We start from the raw sequence: 16,768 nt of genomic DNA, 5'->3' as shown, positions 1-16,768 counted from the left end.
AATAATCACATCAAACTTATCTTATAATTAAAGTTACCATATACAATGTATATATTAATGATTATAAGTTTGAGGAAATTATGTTCTTTCACATAAACTAAAAGATTATTTAGTACAATCATTATTTTAGTTATTATTAAATATGATTATATATACGCATGCATGTATGTACGGAAAATAATAAATTTAAATTCACATTATATATATATATATATATGAATGAAAATATCAAATAATTTAAGCAAATAAATTTGAATATACTTTTTCTTATATAAATAACTAAGAACGGCGTGAATTTAGAAATTGTTAATAATACTACATGTATGTACATATACATATATATATGTTGACATTAATCAATATCGTTATATGTATATGTCTGGGTACGCGCAGGAATATCTGTTCCCATACGCAGAACTCGGCAAATCTATCCATGAAAATACAGAAGTAGAATTTAATTCTTCAGATCCACATAATTATTCAACCAAAAAAAAAAAAAAAAAACCACACAAAAAATAGCATTTTTACAAATGAATCAATCAGATTCCAAAAACAATCTTCATCAATTGATTCAATTCTGCGACCTGATGACTTGGGGAATCTCCATCTTCATTTTCAATAATCCCTTCAATAAAAACAGAAGGGACCGGTATATCTAACATTATTCAACATATCAACCTCAACTTCTAGTTCTACTACTAGTACAAGGCTTGGCGATCAAGGTAGGTTGCTCATCTCCGGCCAAGATCACAACTATTTCTGGTGCTACGGCAGCTGGTATGTCTACGCTGTCCATGGATTTCTCTTCCTTTTCTCTCGAAACCTCCTGTGCTGACACACGGTAGTAGCAAGCGAGGAAGAGCAAGGCGATGGCAATGATTACGGAAAAGATTACAAGACCTCCGAAAATGGTTACCAAGATGGGAGTTTTCCACCTTGTGGTTCCAGCTGATCGAGACAGTGAGTCACTTGCAGGGCTCACTATAGTAGCCTCCATTACAAGTCTTTTTTTTTTTTTTTTGCCTAGATGAAAGAAACTATCTTTCTTGGTTGAAATAATCGAAGGGTGAGGTTCTATTTATATGGGAAACACAAGAAAGTTGGATGCTACTGTAATGACTTTTTCTTTTGGTTAAATTGAGTAGATATATGTAATATTTATGTGTACATATATATCTTGGTTACTGGAATGACCCTTTTAACAAGATAAAAAGTGACATGCTTTTTTTCATGTGATTTAATTCTTGAACTTCATGTATATAAAAATGTAGATTCTGTGCATATATATAAATAATTAGGTAGGTTGAGGATTGATGAACTTTTAGCACGTGTGAAAAGAAAAAGCTTAGACAGGTAGAACTTATTACCAAAGCTAGATTATGTCCACGGAGGAGATTGGAATAATATATGTGGAGAATAGAAGAGGGAGGGAAACAAGGAAATTGCAGAACACATGGAAAAGCAAGAGGTAGTACTAATTCCTTTTCCAGTTGCTTGATGTAGCAGAGAATCTTTTGACTTGATTGTATAATCATGTCTGAAAATCCATTCACAACGTTAGTTTAATATTTCATGTGATGAAGAAAGAAGAATGAAAAATTCAAATAAGATGATGAGAACTGGAAGAACAATGGAGAAATGAGAGTTCCTTAAAGTTTCTTTCCCCAGAACAAAACCCTTTTAATGGCCTACATGATTATTCTATTCCCGAAGCACCTCCTGTTATCTTTATTTCATGGAAGGACATATAAAATTTGAGCAAATTTATTTTCTAAATTCACAATTGTCTATTTTAAAAGATAAAGAGAATACTGGCTCAAATAATAAAGATAATTGAAAGGTTTGATTAGAAAAAAAAAGTCCAAAAAGGCTAGTTTCGTCTATTTGTAGTTCTCAATGAGAAATTTTTTGTACTTAATTATTTATTGTCTCTGTAATATTCAACGATTCTCTCCAAACCAGAGAGCAAAGGTTGAATTACTGAGGATTTAAGATATCGAGTTCAGCGATTCAATTGCAGGCTCCACGCGTTGATTTTGATCGGGCCAGGGAGAAAAGCAGAGATTTCAGATTGAAATGGACTAGGCGGTGGGCGATACACTTGGTGGTACATGAGAATATCGATGATCGCTTTCAAAGATCTCATCATTAGCTGCCGTGAGAATTTCAGATTGAAATTGATTCGGGACCGACGGTACACTTGGTGTTGAAAGAGCTTGTTGACGAGCATGCCTTGAAGGATTTTGTCAGTAGCTGTTGTGACAGGTTGAGATGTTTGCAGGACAGATGTTCGTGTTATGTCCTCAGAGAACAAATCGTATTGCTGATGCCAGGGCAAGGATGGGCTGGCTGATGGCGCTGATGCAGGAATCTGGCTCCAAACATCAGGTGACATTAGGAGCATTATGGGCGCCGAGTGAAATGATTCCTCCAAGGAGTTAAGTCTGTTTCTTCTTTGTTCCTCTGTCCTTGAATTCAAAAGAAAAAAAGTCAAATACAGTGAAAGAATCTGTACTCTGTAGGCAGCACCTAGAAAGTTGTCTTTTAGAAAAATCTAATTCTTTGATGAGAAGCACAGCTAGGAGTTGAGTGCTTGTGGAGGCTGTAAGAGACCAGACAAGAATAAATATCTCCAAAATTTTAGTTGAAGAGAAAAGAAAACAATATAAAGTTGTCATTAGATATAAGATCCGGCACTCTTGAACGATTTTAGTTTACTTTGTGTTTCTAATTGTGATTATGTCTCACCTTAAACTTTTGATTATCCCCTAATATATTTCATATAATTGTTGGGACAAAGGTCAAGGTCCTAGAAAAGGATCCAGTGACAGTCTAGTCTAGTCCAGTCTGCTAGACGTAAAGCTTTCAGATTATTATTGACAGTCTCGTTCCAAGCCTTTTTATATTCTATACCAGGATGAATAAAGACAATGAAGAAGACTCCTTCAAATCCTGTGTAAGAGCCATCAATTTTCTATTTCCCTGAACAGAGTGACCAAATGGGTCTTTTGGTGATCCTCTAGTTTGATCAACTTGGGATCGGATTCATGCTCGGAGTTCAAATATTTTGTGGCCTTTTCATGTTTGATCAACTTGTCACAAGTTTTCCTTGCAGTTAGGTTTTTTTAGACAGATATATCTTGGAGGTAGTATTTCCCATTATTCAATTATGTGGGGAACTCATTTGTAGGATTTCAATTATGTGGGGAACTCATGTTTTTTATTCTATTATCAGAAATTTGTCTATTTACTGACTATTGTATCCATTGACTTCTGAATTATTGATCATACCGGATGGGTAGACTGAAAAGTTTACTAGAAACAGGGGCTACTGTCAGTGAAATGTTTGTTTGTTTTCTTCTGGGTGTGTCTTCTTTCTTAGGACATGCTTGATTCAATGGTTAATCCCCTTTCCAATTGATTCTGACGTTGTGAGGAGGTACCATTAAGTTTGAGTCTTACTATTATTCGTTTCTTATAACTGCAAAGAGTATTTCTAAGAAAGAATATGATAGTCAAGCAGGATTAGGTTAAGAATCCATTCTTACGATAAGTTTGATTATTTCTAGTGTTTTTATGATCTTTTATGGGTCTTTTTTCTAATACTAGAGATTGACTTAAAACCAGAATTTCTTGGCATTAGTATGCTTCGAGGTAAATCTTAATAACTGACATTTGACAACCTGTTCTCTAATCATGGTTGTCTGATTGCTTACCATAAATGTCCAGCACAGAACTGCTATGGTTAAATTTAAAGTTCTCTCTGGTATTATGTGAATGTAGAGGAAAGGAAATTTTTTTAGAAGATATATTTTCTTGAGAATTCAGAAATTCTGGGTTCTTTGTAGATCATACCTTTCCTCAAGTATAGCTTAAATCCAAAATTTGTAACTGTCTTGTCTTAAATAAGATTGTGTAAGGAAGCTGCTTAAAATGTACCAAAAGAAAAAGGGTAAAGTGGTAAAATAGGCATAAGGAAAGAGGGAAAAATATTTTATTGCAGTTGCGAATTGGTTCAGATGTTATTTCCTGTTATTTTTCCGTTACAACTAAAGAGAATGCCTCCAGTTAGTATTAATGTAGATAATTAGAGGGAAGTGAATAAGCCGAAAATCAAATTTCTCTCACCATTTCCTTTTTTCTCTGTTTCCTTATATCTTGAGAAATTGGTATCAGAGCAGTTGGAATCTGATGAAACCCATGCTTCTGTGGCATCGAGGACCCCATCAAAAGGGAACACATTTATTATGGAACAACAAAAAGATGCAACAAGTGGAAGACTCTGTGCAAGAAGTATACCAACAATTTGTGGAATTCATAACCAAGATGCATGAATCACAGTGTCAAACCAAATAACAATTTGATCAAATTGTTGAAATGTTGCATGGCAGTTCATGATCCATGGAGTCGAACAACCAGGCCAGTCACAAATCAGATGTTGTTACGACTGCCAAAGGAATACTCCCCACTTTGGTCACGTGCGACACTGAGGATATCCCTTATCCTGTGTACACCAGAATCAAGGGGAACCATTTAATGATATTAACCAAGGTAGAGATTCCTCTGTTTGAAGGGGTGAACTTAAGGGATTGATTCCAGCAGTATGATAAGTATTTCCTGGTTCATGGCATCCCGAATGAGAAGAAGGTAGAGATTGCTTCTGTCTTCCTAGAAGAAGTAGCGCAAATGTGGCATCAGGGGTGGTTGCAAAGAATGAGACTGGGAATGGGAAGCATTTGTCGAGGAGCTTTTTTGAAGGTTCAAAGGGGCCAATAGGAAAGGTTTTATTGAGGAATTCAACAAGCTTGTGCATATCGGAGCTTTCCTGGAATATTAGGAGCAGTTTGAGCATTTTAGGGCATTGGTGACTGCAGATAACCTGACTTCCTCAGAAAGGTTCTTCATCTCAAACTTCATCAGTGGATTAAAGCCGGAAGTGCAGCCAAACGGCTACTAGATATGTAGTCTCTCAACCAAGCTTTTGAGCAAAATCTCTTACTGGAGCAGTTAATTATTAAGATGTCTCAGAATGCTTACTTTGTGGGACATAATCCCTGTTATTTGACGCTAATGGAAACCAGGGAGCCCATGGGACCTGGAAATTGGAGCATTTGCAGGACTTGGCCCTAAAACACCCACAATAGGAGAATGAAGTTAGAAGAGCAGCTGCCTACTGTTATAAGTGCGGTGGTCAACATTGTTGACCCGCCGTTGCAAATCAAAATTGTGATGGCAGCAGAGGAGTTAGTTACCAGTTAGGGAGAGGATGAACCATAATCGGAGGAACTGATATCTGGTGAGGAGGATAACATAGGTATGATTTCTATTTAGGTTAGTGAAGGAATATTTGCAGGTAAACACTTCAAAAATTAGGGCATTGTTAGAAGGGCATGATGTACATGTCCTTTTGGATAGTGGTTGCTCACTATCATTTCTTCACGAGAATGTCGTGAAATTGATAAAAAATAAGGTGATAGGGAAAAAGACACTGACAGTGATGGTGGCCAATGCATAAAAATTTCTAGAAAAATTGAGTGCTCTAATGTCTCATAGATGATGCAGGGTGACAAATTCTGCTAAAGCTTTAAAGTCATCATGTTGGGCGGTTACAATATGATGTTTAGGGTTTGACTAGATGAAGCAATTAAACTCCATAGTTTTCAAATTTTTATCTATAATTAAATTCCATTAAGGTAATATGCTAATATTAATCGGGAGGGAGAAAAAAAGCTTAATTTGACAAGTCTAACTGGCACCATAACCCAGAAACTGTTGAAGCAGAAACAACACATCAAAGATGGAGCCATCTTCTTAGTAGTGATAAGTGAGACCAAGACACCAAAGCAACAGAGAAGCAGAATGAATCTTTGGAAACCCTGCTGGAAAAATACAGGGACGTCTTTGATGAATCCTGAGACCTGCCTCCTCTTACGGCCTTTGATCATGCAATCTCCCTGGCTCAAGGAGGAGTTTAAGTGAATATACGCCCCTACAGGCACTCTTACTATCAGAAGAATGAGATTGGAGAGACAAATTCAAAAGATGCTAGAAGGTCCCTTAATACAGTCGCTCTTACTATCTTTTAAAGTGTACAATGAAATGTTTGTTTTCTTCTTGGTGTGTTTACTTTCTTAAGGCATGCATGATTCAATGGTTAATCCTCTTTCCAAAGGATTCTGAGGTTGTGAGGAGTAACTGTTAAGTTTGAGTCTTGCTACTATTTGTTTCTTTTTATTTTCTTTGAAAGCTTATAATTCGTTTTCTTATAATTGCAAAGAGCATTTCTAAGAAAGAAGATGATAGTGAATCTGGATTATGGTTGATAATCCATTCTTAAGATAAGTTTATTTTAGTTATTTCTAGCGTTCTCATTCTGTCACGGTAATGCTAGAGATCAACTTAGTATTAGAACTTCTTGGCATTAGTATGGTTCTCAAGGTAAATTTTAATAACTGACATTTGACAACCTGTTCCCAAGTCATTGTTGTTTGACTGCTTACTATAAATGTCCAGCAAAGGACAGCTATGGTTAAATTTAAAGTTCTCTCTGGTTATTATGTGAATGTAGAGGAAAGAAATTTTGTTTTAGAAGATAGCTATTCTCAGCATTCAGAAATTCTGGGATCTTTGTAGGTATACCTTTCCTTAAGTAAAACTTAACTCAAATATGTAATTCTGTCTTAAACAAGGTTGGCTAAGGAAGCTGCTAAAAGTGTAACAGAGGAAAAAGGGTACAGTGGTAAAATAGGCATAAGCAGAAAGGGAAAATATTGTCTTGCAATTGAGAATTGATTCAAGTGTTATTTCCTGTTATTTTTCCGTCATAACTAAAGGGAGCGTCTCTCTTTAGTATATAAATAGCTAATTGGGGGGAGATGAATAAGCAGAAAATCAAATTTTTAATTTCTAATTCAAATTTCTGTCACCATGTATCTCTTTTCTCTGTTTCCCGTCTATCTTTCTCCCTGATTACCTAGTCGACACTGTAAGTTCAAGAGCCAATGAACAAGACTCTTGACAGGTTGCTTGTTTGTAGATGCTAGATAAACAAAATAATTAGTGAATATTAGATATCTTTTTATGTTAAAATACAAATAATAAATTGGATCATTTTCTGTTAGTTATAAAGTCTTGAGATATTTGACCATTCAATCAATTACTTAACATGGCATTAATGTTAGAACTGTTTCAGTCTGGTCTTGGCCCTGATAGAGCATACTAGAGAGTAATTTTTATCAGCTCGAGCTATTAGATATTATACAATCAATTATTTAACAATTAATAAGATGTTTACATGCACAATAGATCTTCTTGCATCGTCAGACGACCTGTCAAAAAATTAAGCATGCAAACTTCTTTAAATCGTCAGGACTATTGACTGGGCTGTTGACTGGTTATCACATTCTAAGTGATGCACAGCCATCAGGACTGTTGACTGGGCCTCCAGTTGATGCTATGATTAAGATTGAAGAGTTTGTACATGCATTGCTGGATTTTACACATATTCTGCATCTGCCTTGGTTTTTTGGGAAACAAGGTGCTTAGGCTTTTGGTTATCCACGGTCATTAATTCTCATCACTTTGTTTTTCCCACTTTTCCGTTTGGGATTTAAAAAGCTTGAGATAAAACTTCAAAATCATAGCTTTTTATGATGCAGGATGTAAGTGTAAAGATCTCCTTTCCCATGTCCCCATAGTCCCTCTCAGATCCTAAACAAAATTTAATGAGTTCCAAGAATAAGATAGATCAAAGGAGAATTTGACATTCCTCTTCTAGTTATGGAAAGATGTAATTATTTATTCTCAACATTTTTCTTCAAAAAATGTCTCTTCCTAGCTCTTAATAGCTTAGAGAAGTGAATTTCTAGATAAGTTGTAGGCATACTCTTTTGAGAGCTTAAATTTGTAGCAAGTTTTTTAAGAGCCTATCAAAAGCTCCTCAATTCAGTCCAAATAGTTTAAATTTTTATTTAACTTACACAAAGTTTAACCATTACCATTTATTAATATCTACTCTTTTCAAGTTCAATTATTACCATTTATATAGTTGCTTGATTACCATTTATGATAATCTACTCTTTAAAATTTATTTTTGTTTTTTAAACGACTTTTTAAGTTTAACTATTACCATTTAGATAATCATTTAATTACCATTTATCACTAAGCTACTCGTCATTTATTACCCCCGGGAAAGTATAAGTTTCCTCTTAGTTGCAAGTTATAGTATGGAGAAGAATTCTAAATTTCTCATACATACAATATAGTCATACGCACTCAAATCATGCAATACTTTATTTAGATACTTATGTATCTTTTTCTGGTTTGATTTTTGTAAATAGCACTCTAAAGGATAAAATTTTGACTGTACAAATTGATACAAGGGAGTTTGCCTTCAAAAAACCGGAGATATATGATGATGCCTTCAGCATGATCTTGTGGGTGAGGATTAATGATGTCCTAGACCTTCAAACTAATCAATCCATCTCTTGTTTCCTTATAAATTTGCCCTTCACTCGAGGTCGAATTTGTGCATAACAAGACTTTCTTGATTGACATCTCATGTTCTTGTCCTTCAACTTCCTTGCTTTTATTTTCTCTCTGAATCTCTGGACCTTTGCTTTCCTGTTCATCTCAATAAACTGGGGCGGTAGTACTGAGAGGGAAGAGCTAGAGAAGATCAGTTTAATTCTTGCGTCTGGAGATTTGGCATTGATGATCTGTCGTGTATTGTCGATTGTTTTGTCTGGTGATATACTCGCATAACATAAATCCACAGGGGCCTGATCGTGAAATGAGATGTAAATTGCTATAGCTAGTGATAATCAGAGAATACTTAGTAGATAAGAGACTACATAGACACTTATTTTTATTATTATTTAATTTAACAATTAGGATATATTTGGGCCAACTTTGCTTACTGAGATTAAGCCTTACTCTGATTGCCTTAAAGATAGACTATCTATATACTTAATTTTTTTTAACAAAAACAGTAAAAAATCATTGCAGTCTCATTCCAAGAAATCGAACATTAATAATAATCATTCATCTCACTCAACCATACTTTTGATTCAAGTATGAAGGAAATTTGGTTTTAGGTCTTTGTATAATATAGTAACTTAGTTATAATTTTAAGTCTATAGGTAAGTTATTGACAGTCATTACAAATGATGCCAGTAGCATGACTAGAATTTAGACAGAGACTAAGCAGGGTATTGTTTGGTCAGTATGTTTGTGTAAAAGACATCTTATCAGTTCTAACCGATGTTAGGCATATAACTTTTTCCTACGCCAACATACAGACCCAGAGAATGAATTTTTTAAGAGAAATAAATTTGCGGATGGTGATTATTGGTGTATAGGATCTTACAGTACCACTTGGGGGTGTGTTGGTGAAAGCAACCTCGGAAGCCCCATAAAATGGGTCCGGCTGCAGTTGTTCCTGTTGCTGTTCTGTGACCTGGAAAGATTGAGCTGCTGCGACGCCATCACTTTCATTCCCAAAAGAATGGAAATTACTGGGAATTTGGTGCTGATGGCTGCATGAACTATTGTCATTATCAACAAGATTATTTGTATAATGACGACTAACCTCCTGATCATTACACACGAAGCTGCCACTGCACCAAGCCTGCAGGTTCTCATTTTCATTATCAGGCTCAAGCAACAGCCAAGTTTCGAGTTTGTCTTCTTTGTTTGTTCTCTGCTTAGGTATATTATTACCACTGCTCATGGTTTCCTTCTCTGCACTAATTGTGTTAAAGGCAGTTCCTGAGCTAGAGACAGGAAATAATACTGGATCCTGCTGGGTTCCTGCCAGTGGGTTGGATGAGTACAATATATCTGATAACGCGTGACAGTTGGTGCATAGCCAGGACCCATTAACCTTGAACTTAATGGCTGCCTGGGAATATTGACATAGTTCACAGAGCAGGTGACCTCGGACACGGCTATGATCATCACTAAGGTGGCAGTCTGTGTGAGAATAGAGAGAGCAACCCATTACCCTGCACACATCACAGGTATGATCATTAATATACAGCCCACCTTCATCACTGCTTTGCAACGCTGTTTTATATTTTCTTTTGGTTTCTTGGAATGATGGTTTGGGCATTTGGCAGGGAAGGTGTGAAAAACTAGGACGGTAGAAGATGCTGTAATAGATATTTCCAGGAATGTCTATTATTCATTACTTTGATATGGGGTATCTTGGGTTTATAGCTATTTTTTATTTTTTATATAAATTTATATATGCACAAAAAAATAATTAATTTTATAGAAAAAATAATAGATTATTTACTTAAAAATTTATATTAAATATAAGTAACATGTCTTTTCTCATATAAATTGTATACATACGAAATCAAGTTTAGAAATATATATTAGATACGTTAAACTCATAACTTATAATATGTGAATATTATGTTAAATAACTATCAATCTATCAAAAACAAACATTTATACTGAATTTTCGTATATAAAACTAAAAATTCTAAAAAAATTTAACATTTTTAATTAGTGTAAATCTGTAGCGGAATTGGCTGGCATGCATAATATTGGCTGATTTAACAGGTATCTAACTCGATTAGCAAATTTTTACCTATGCTGCATCGTTATTGGCTACACTGTTCTGTGCTTCTCCCCTCCTGGACCAATTAAAATGCTGCGGAGACATCTTGGCATTTTCCGGCCCTTCAGTGCACTGAAAAGCCCTCTGGTAAGTTGCCTTCCGGGTATATCTTCCATGCATGCATCAACTTTTTGGTCCCACATTGTCACTGCAAGTTTTAGTCTTTTTTCCTTTTTTCTTCCTGTCATCCAGTTCTTTTACATGTGATGTTCTATTTATGCAGCAAAATGTTGGAAGTTTGGTACTTATTGAGCTTATTTGCAGACATATTGCACCCATTTAAGTATTATCTTAAAAACCGGAATGCCATGAGGGTATGCTAATTAATGTTGATGATAAGTGGTCACATGAAAAATAAGTCAGATATTTTAGCATGCGGATGCAGAGGGGAAATAGACACCTTTGATTTTGAGAGGGCTGTAACTGATATTGACATATACTTTATTATAATGCAACAAATGAACTTTGAGAGAGTTGAATTTGGAATCTATGTATAAAATTTTACACTTTTTGGGCACGAAGGCTTATCATTGGGACTGGAAGTAGCCACTTAGAGTTTAGATTTGGCATTAAAGTAGCTAATCTGCAGCTCTTGTTGCTGGAGGAGGTAATTACAATTTTGTTGCTGCTGCAACCAAGGTTCAAGTTCGTCTTCTTCATTTAACCTCTGCTCGGGCAAAATACAGCTCAGAATGGTTTTACTCTCTAGGGGGCTGATCATACTAATAATAATACCCTGACTAGAGATAGAAAATAATATTGGACCCTGTCCAGTTTGTACTGGTGCATCGGACAAGTGCAATGTATCAGATAACTCGTGATAATTGATTCAGAACTATGACTCATCAGCCCTGAAACTAATGACTTCTCAACGCATACCGACATAAGTCACAGACCGGGCGCTGATAGACATGCTCATGGGGGGCAAAGCCGGTTCCACTCGAGCTATATTGCTACATTTATGACCCATGATGGAGACTGCAGCCAATATGAGTCATTACGCCGCATATATAACAGGTATAAACCCAATTGCTAGAATAATTATTCTCTTAGTAATCACTGAACGTATGACCAATGTAACCTCCCCGCGTTCATCATACTTCATGTGGGTTATGGCAGGAAAAGTGTGAAGAAGAGATGAGAGAAGAGGTTGGTTGACTAAACAAGGAAAAGAAAGAGAGAATCCCAAAAGTAGGAAGGGAATATTTGTCGCCCGAGCGCGCTGGCACACACATGCAAGTATACTCCGTGCGGTCACAGACACCCACTCGCACACACACAGAGAGACACTGAACAAAAAATTCCAAATTTTTTTTTCTATTCATATTTCATCGTACACCAAGATTTTAATGTAGCTTGATATGATTCTGTGTTACGTTGAAAAAATAATTCAATAACTCCGTTAGGTTGGGAAGATAATCATGATTTATTGGGATGTAATTGATGGTCAACTTCTTGTTTCAGTGATTATATAGTGCAATTGATGCTAAATATATAAAGACACGGCTGAGCTATAAAGCCAGGTGCGGACCTGGCAGGTCACGATCAAGAGAGGGGGAATCAGAATTGGCTTTGAGGAGGAGCATAATTTTATATCACTATCTTATATGTGTATTGGTGCCTGAAAGTTGCTGAAAACGACACCGTCACAGCCGTACACGGTTCTTGTCGCCCAGCTGCATGGGCGATCCCCGTGGTAGAAGTTCAGTTCAAAGCTTACAAAGTTATACTTCTCAAGAGTATAAAATCTAACAAAACATTTTATGTGAAATTTATTTGTAATTAATTATTTATATTATTTGACTAAAAATACGATAAAGATCTCACTAAAACTTGATTTTCTTATGTTTTATTTTATTTTTTTAATACTTTATAGTAATTTATTAATTTTATATGATAATTTTGTACTATTGTATTGTCATTGAAAACATTAGATTATTATTTTGGAATGATACTTTTTTGGCAAAGTTAGTCCACCATGATGTGATTGATTGAAATTTTTATTTCTTTTTAATTTTTTTTTTTGGTTTTGTTTTAATGAATTGGAGTGCATGAATCAACCATGTCATAAAATGTTTGGAATTCGAACAATACAAATTTGATGTATACCTAAATAATTAATATTTTGCATCTCTGTAACAAAATTAAAGTCTATCATTTTCTTTCTAGACAGAAAAGAAAGTTAAAAGTATATATTAATTAATTAAAATTTTAATTTTATTAAATTAAATCTTATAAATTAATAAATTAAATTCAATTATCGCAGTTTTACTATTAAAAATCAAATTAATAACGTATTTATTAAATAGCAAATTGTATATTTATAGTATGATTTGAACTTAAATTATCTTGGAATAAGATAAAAGATTTTTAAATTATTAAAGGTTGTTTCCAAGTTTGTGGTTTCTTTCTTCTCCTGTGTCGCTTTCCAATTTACAGCCTTTTCAACTTCGCAACTCCCGATTTCCAAATTGCAGACCCGAATGAATAAAGAGAAAAGAAGCCTTTTCTCACTTCCCAATTTCACACCGCAATGTTAATAGAAAACGCAACAGACGACCAATGTTTTCCTCAGAGGGAGATCCACCGTTTTATCCTTGTCTTAACGGGAGAGATCAAGTGGTTCTGCTCCGATCCCCGGCTTTAATCAGTTGTGAGTCTGAGTTTGATTTCGTGGTCCTTCCCTTGTTTGTTCTCTTCTACCCCTCCCCGCACTCAGGCTTCTAATAGACATCCGTTTTAAGGTATTGCTTTATTTACTAATGTTTTTCAGTTCGATCATACTATCGTGTTGCTAATTTCTAGGTTTTCCATCTTTTTGTTTTTGGTTGCTTGTTGTGATCATAATTTGCGTTGGATTTCTGTGTTTGAACTGTATTATCGGGCTTTTGAACCTATTGATCATATAAAATGGGGAGAAGTAAACATTACCGAACAGGTGTTTGTCAGTCAACTGTTAGGGTTGTTTGCTTCTGCCTTTGTTTAATTTATTAGGTTATGTTGATTCTAGTATTAAACTCCTTTTCAATGGATTGTAAAACTCGTAGGGAGGTTCCATTAAGTTTGTAAAGAGTGTTACTATTTGTGGTTTCTTGTGATCCTTAAAGAGTATTTCTGACAAAAGAGTTTGATAGTGAATATGGACTTGAGTGATCTATGTCAATGATCTTGTATAATTATGATAAATTTACTTTGATTACTTCCCATGTTTGTATACTCATTTTCAGACATTTCTTCAATACTGGAGATTAGTGTTAAAATTAGAACTTGTTAGCATTAGGCAAATACTAGAGGTTGTCGTTAAAAGTAGAAATCTTAGCATTATGTTTTCTTTATGAGTCTTAGGAATTGATATTTGACAACATGTTGTGGAAATCTTGATTGTTTGATTGCTGACTGTAACTGGCCAGGAAAGAGACTACTATGGTTAAATTTAAGTCCTCTCTGGCAATTATGTGGAAGTAGCACAAAGAACAAAGTCTGAAAAAAAAAAAAGAATATATGTATGCTTCAGCATAATAACTACTGTGTCCTTTATAAACCATGCCTTTCCTCAAGTAAATGTGGGGGATATATTTCTCACTTATAATGGTAGAAATTGAATTCCCACTATAACTAAAACAGAAGTATTTTGTTGTAAACAAGATTATTTCAAAAAAAAAAAAAAGAAGAAATTATACTTACCAAGAGAAATGAAAATTAGAATTCAAAATGAGCAAACCTTTTCCAGCCGCTGATTTTGTCTGTGCCAGTGAGTTCATTGTTAGCATGTATTGGAAGCGGAGTGAGGGAGAGGCGAGTAAAGGAAAGACTTCTTTTTGATCTTTTATGATTGAAGCATGGGGTGAGAAAATTTTCAAGTAAATTGGGCCTATCCCCTTGAGCAACAACCAAATTATTTTGTGTACAATAGCATTTGAGAAACCACCTCTTACAATGGTTCACCAACAGGTCAGTTTTCCGTATGACAAAATAATTTGATAATGTTTGAAGCCTTAAATGCATGTAAAAGTTTGCTGGAATAGTTGCATCTCGAGATCCATTCCGTAAAATCATCCGGGTTTTGTTGGAATAAGACATTATTGTGCAACAAATTCATTTGTTCACTCTGTTTAACCCTTTCCAGAAGCCTGAGAGTGAACAGGCATATCACAAGATAGGAAATGGATATTTTAATATCTAATTATTCTGAATAGCTTTCGGACAAATTATGATGAAACAATCATAGACTGTCAGAGAAAAATTTATTGTAATTGACATTTCTCTTTTCGTTTGTGAACATCAATCTGACTCTGGAAATAATTGTAATAGACACTTTCAGGAATGCCTTTCATCTTTACTTCATCTGGTATGGAACATGGAACTGCCCATGTATGTTTCTTATGCAGATGTAAAACTTGAAACCTTTATTAAATGTCGATGTAAAGTCCATGGACTTTTTTAATTTTTATGGTGAATCAAGATTATGAATGCAAATAATGGTTATGAAGTATATCCAAGTTATATGTGTGACTGTCTTTTCTATGATATTGAATCTATCTACATATTTGGTTGTTGAGGAAGAAAAACTAATCTCTGTGTGCGCTTCAGTGAAGGTTTTATGCTAGTCTGTCAACTTCACGAAGTACTCTTCTTCTCTCCTGGATAATCACTTTAGATAAACTTCATGAAGTATTCGTTGGAAATAATTTCTTAGTCTGTATGGTTTTTATAAAATAATGAACAATGCAAAACTAAAAAAATTGTTATCAGGCTTACCAACTAAAAAAGAGAAAAACTTAATACTAATTATGCTCCTGCATCAGAATCTTATAAGTGACTTTAGGAAAGGGTACTACCATGACATTAAGACAACCTATTTTGCTCATCCTTAATTTTTTAATATTATGATGATATACAACTGTTCTTTTCTCCTATGTTATAAGGTACATATGCGATAATATTATTTGCTTCATGACATTGGCAAAAAGCATCCTTCAAGAGGAAAACTAAGTTCTTCCTTGCTGGTGCCATTTAGGATATAAATCTTGTGATAGAGTGAAGGGAATACAGAATTACATTCAGTTTCATCTTAGTTAATATAGTATAGTTTTATTTTTTTGGCTAATAAAATTAATCTAGTTTATTGTATGAAACATATTCTGTAGAGTTGCTGAACACAAGTTATGAACTTGTTAGGTAGTTCATGGATTTGCCTCTCTCAAATAGTTTTTTACTTGAACAGGATCTGTTCTAGAGGTTCGTACTTCTATGTCCTTGAGTTCTATGGAGACAGGATCTCAAGTCTTCTGGATGAATTGGGAACATGTGATGATCAGAACGTGATTAATGACAGAGACGGTTCTTGAACTATTGATGTTGTAGATGATCGTTCTCAGTTGGGTTTGATCTTGACTTGGGTGGTCACTCAATTACCTGACAGACTTCCTTATTTTTTATTAAAAAAAAAAAATTTAGTTTTTCAGTAGTGTATAAGTATCAAGTTATTTACCTGATTCTGAATATATTTAAAGTTTTTATGCCGGATTTTTCAAAGACTTTTTCTGTTTTTAGTTTTTATTTATTATTTTTTCCTTTATGCGAAAAAGTAACCAACCTGTAACAGACTTGGTTTTTGCTTACCATTGAAGTTGATAAAAACAAATTAACTGAACTGTTGAGATTTGGATTTAGAAGCTCAGGAATGAGAAATAGTTACAATCTACTGTTGTTCTGCCTGACATGTGCACGAGCATACATGAGGAAGTTCTTCCTGGCATGCACACGAGCATACATGAGGAAGTTTTATCATTTCAATTGGAATCATGGCATGGCATTAATGCAAATTGGTGTAGTTCTCTGAGACTACACAATCCTCTGACATAGTTGATTTCCACGTATATATGTATCAAGTGCAACTTTAGACCTTGTATAGATAAATTTATTGATGGATAATTAATGTATGATAATATCAGTGATTGAATGATAATGATATATGATAAGAATGACAAATTTTTTTTTATATTTGAATGATTGTGTATTAATGCATGTTAATTACAACTATTTTATTTGGACGGTAGAATGATATGATTGTATTCTCAATTAAATTATTAATTTACATCTGTCATATTATATGTAATAATAAGTAGTATATAAGAAGTA

The 16,768-nt window shown here is 34.5% G+C and overlaps 1 long non-coding RNA gene and 1 other non-coding gene across 3 annotated transcripts; both read left to right on the top strand.

The window, feature by feature from the left end:
- The first annotated feature begins 12,991 nt into the window (after nt 1–12,991).
- LOC110814162 (uncharacterized) lies at nt 12,992–16,280 on the top strand. Of its 2 annotated transcripts, none has more exons than XR_002539630.2 (2): nt 12,992–13,280; nt 15,852–16,280. It is a non-coding gene; the product is annotated as an uncharacterized LOC110814162 (long non-coding RNA). The 2 variants fall into 2 exon arrangements; XR_015816472.1 differs by having other exon boundaries at nt 12,992–13,371.
- LOC148239717 (small nucleolar RNA U3) lies at nt 15,834–16,052 on the top strand. Its single transcript, XR_015816623.1, has one exon. It is a non-coding gene; the product is annotated as a small nucleolar RNA U3 (small nucleolar RNA).
- Nucleotides 16,281–16,768: the final 488 nt, after the last annotated feature.

Source organism: Carica papaya, chromosome 9, assembly GCF_054855325.1.
Source record: "Carica papaya isolate Zhongbai chromosome 9, ASM5485532v1, whole genome shotgun sequence".
Classification (NCBI taxonomy): Eukaryota; Viridiplantae; Streptophyta; class Magnoliopsida; order Brassicales; family Caricaceae; genus Carica; species Carica papaya.
The sequence above is the reverse complement of the archived record's forward strand: the minus strand, read 5'-3'. Positions and strand labels throughout refer to the sequence as shown.